The sequence below is a fragment of the Triticum urartu genome, chromosome 3A (genome assembly GCF_056163025.1).
Source record: "Triticum urartu cultivar PI428250 chromosome 3A, HENAU_Tu73, whole genome shotgun sequence".
Taxonomy (NCBI): domain Eukaryota; kingdom Viridiplantae; phylum Streptophyta; class Magnoliopsida; order Poales; family Poaceae; genus Triticum; species Triticum urartu.
In genome coordinates, this window is record NC_141875.1 from 372,032,247 (window position 1) to 372,035,326 (window position 3,080).

Sequence of the window (3,080 nt, forward strand, 5' to 3'; positions counted from 1 at the left end):
GAAAATAAGATTTATTTCTCTTTAGCAAAAAATCACATCCAACGTTAACCTACACTTTTTTTACAATCATGCAAAATTTTGTTTCCACCCACTGGAATCCAATAGAACATAAAGTTGCATCTGACAAACATAAAAATGCTACTTTTATATGTGATATTGTTTCCAAGGAAATGAAAATTACAATCACAATTCAGAGTGAGCCTGAACCAGTTCAAGCAACGTCTCTCCCAGCTTTTTCTGGCTGTCATCACCCTCTCCCCTATTGTAGCTCCGATGATGTTCAGCAGGTGCTATCGTGAACTACGCTTCAGCTGACGCATACCACCAAACATAGCCTCCACTACGAATACAGATACAGTATGATGTCTGCTGAAAATAGTTGTATGAAGCAAGATATTAGAAATAAGATAGCTTGTTCGTTTAACACGGTACAATTTGCAGGAAGCATTAAATTTTGGGAACTCAATATAATAGATCTTTCTATGAAGCAGAGATCATCGATAATAGATAATAAACTAAGTTTGGCACCAACAAGAGGATGCATCCTTGTGTCGACAACATACAAACTGAGCTGATTATTGGGTGATGAATGGATTCACCTTTTATTGCGAGACAAAAACAATGATTACAATGTAGAAGCACCCAGGTGAGAAGCACGAAAAAGTGCACAGGGTACATAGACAGTGCCATATGGAAGCATGGAATATTGAAAATAAAATGAGAACAAATAGGGCTCTGTGGAGGCATATTTATGGGAGTAACACACAGTTCGGGAAATAAGAGTAAGTATGAATACATGGGAACTCCAGATAACTCGTCGTGGAATGAAGCATAGAAATTTGATAATGAATAATCAAACAAAGCTTGCAAGCAACATGCAGATGCATCTTCTATGTCGCTGACATTCGAATAGAAAGAATTTTCAATAGATAAATACAAGAATTTTTAATAATGAACCAACTACATTTTTTCATGCTTCTTACCCTGGTGCTTCTACATAGTAAGCATTTTTCTAGACGGTCAAAACAAAATGCTTACAATGTAGAAGCATCAAGGTAAGAAAAAAAGAAAATGCAGTTGGTTCATTATTAGTGATAGGTGGAAGCATAAAAGTTTGGAAATGAAACAAAAAAATGCGGCCAACTGTGGAGGCACTTTTGTGGAAGCTCCATATACAATAAGCAACAAAAGTTGTTTATTCAACAATTCTCATATACGTACACTGGAAGCACTGAAAATTGAAATTAGGGAATTGACTATGATTGTCTGTTATTACGTGAATTAACTACGATTCTTTGTATACATAGCTATGGATGATCGAATTATCTAAATAATAGGCCCAGGGTCATCCTCCTTTTTGAAACAAAAAATCTAAATAATCCAATAACAAAATTGTTCGGTGAAAAATGACCTAATACATGAACAGAACAATTTAGCGCCCAATGAACGTAAAAGTACTTGGCAGTTGGCAGATAGTACATTGCACAGAAAATTTATTTGGCAATTACAAATCAATAAAATTGACGGCTATCGACGAAGTGCAGTACCTTCCATCCTGAGATTTGTCCCTTAAAAATTGAGGGCGATCGACGCAGGTTCTACGTCCGGCCGGTGCTACTCGTGCAGCCGATTCAGCCAACTCGAACCTGCCCAAGCGCCAACCACCAAAGAGATGGGGGGCTCGACCCTCTAATGCCGGGATGGCGCACCTGAGATGTGCCCCGAGGGCAGTCCGGGGTTCACGTCGGTGGAGAGGAACCCCGAGGTCGCATCGGTGGAGAGAAAGATGGAGTATGGAGGGGCATGTACCGGATCTGTACGGTGGGGTGGTTGTGTGCTCGAAGACGAGGAGGAAGCAGCCGATGTGTGACGCAATCAGAGTGGTCACGACGACGCGGTTGACGGCAAGCTCCGGACGACGCGGTTGACGGCAAGCTCGGGGAAGGCGCGTGCGATGCGAGAGGACGAGGGGATTGCGGGAGAGTAATTAGTGGGGTTGGGGCTGATGGGATTTTCCTTTTTTCTTTGGGAGTACGAACAAATTGGTGAAGTTGTTTGTACACCATCAGATCCAATGAAAATCTATGATAGTTAATCAGTCTGGCGATTTGCTTCCCATCATACTACTGATTGGAAGTGTTTCCCTTCTTATATACTACATACTACACGCACATACTCTCGGTTTCGATAAATACTACGTACAACATACAAAACGCAAGTGGTGGTAACTACCACTTCTTGTAGGAAACATTTGTCCTATATAAAATGGTCTAGAAGTATTTAGAAAATTTTATATTTAATTTAAATATCAACGGACATAAAAAGGCCAAGAGGTGGAGGGAGTTATGGGTCATGAAAGGCCATAAGGAAGTGCCCCCCTTTCCATATGAGGGGGCCAACTTGTTGGGGAACATAGTAATTTTAAAAAAAATCCCTACGCACATGCAAGATCATGGTGATGCATAGCAATGAGAGGGGAGAGTGTTGTCTACATACCCTCGTAGACCGTAAGCGGAAGCGTTATGACAACGCGGTTGATGTAGTCGTACGTCTTCACGATCGACCGATCCTTAGTAACGAACGTACGGCACCTCCGCGTTCAGCACACGTTCATCTCGGTGACGTCCCACGAACTCGCGATCTAGTAGAGCTTCGGGGAAGACCTTCGTCAGCACGACGGCATGGTGACGGTGTTGATGAAACTACCGACGTAGGGCTTCGCCTGAGCACCGCTATGATATGACCGAGGTGGATTATGGTGGAGGGGGCACCGCACACGGCTAAGAAAGATCAAGGATCAACTTGTGTTTTCTAGGGTGCCCCCTGCCCCCGTATATAAAGGAGCAAGGGGGAGGCCGGCCGGCCCTTGCTGGGCGTGCCAGGAGGAGGAGTCCTCCTCCTAGTAGGAGTAGGACTTCCCTTTCCTACTCCTACTAGGAGGGGGAAAGGAAGGAGGAGAGGGAGAAGGAAAGGGGGCCCCCCCTTCCCGAGTCCAATTCGGACCAGAGGGGAGGGGGCGCGCGGCCTGCCCTGGCCGGCCCTCTCTCTCTCCACTAAGGCCCATGTGGCCCATTACTTCT

The 3,080-nt window shown here is 44.2% G+C and overlaps 1 long non-coding RNA gene across 2 annotated transcripts; it reads right to left on the minus strand.

The window, feature by feature from the left end:
- LOC125548387 (uncharacterized) lies at positions 1–2,099 on the minus strand. Of its 2 annotated transcripts, none has more exons than XR_007301061.2 (2): positions 1,548–2,099; positions 1–366 (listed from the first exon to the last, which is right to left on the minus strand). It is a non-coding gene; the product is annotated as an uncharacterized LOC125548387 (long non-coding RNA). The 2 variants fall into 2 exon arrangements; XR_007301060.2 differs by having other exon boundaries at positions 1–369.
- Between the last annotated feature and the right edge of the window lie 981 nt (positions 2,100–3,080).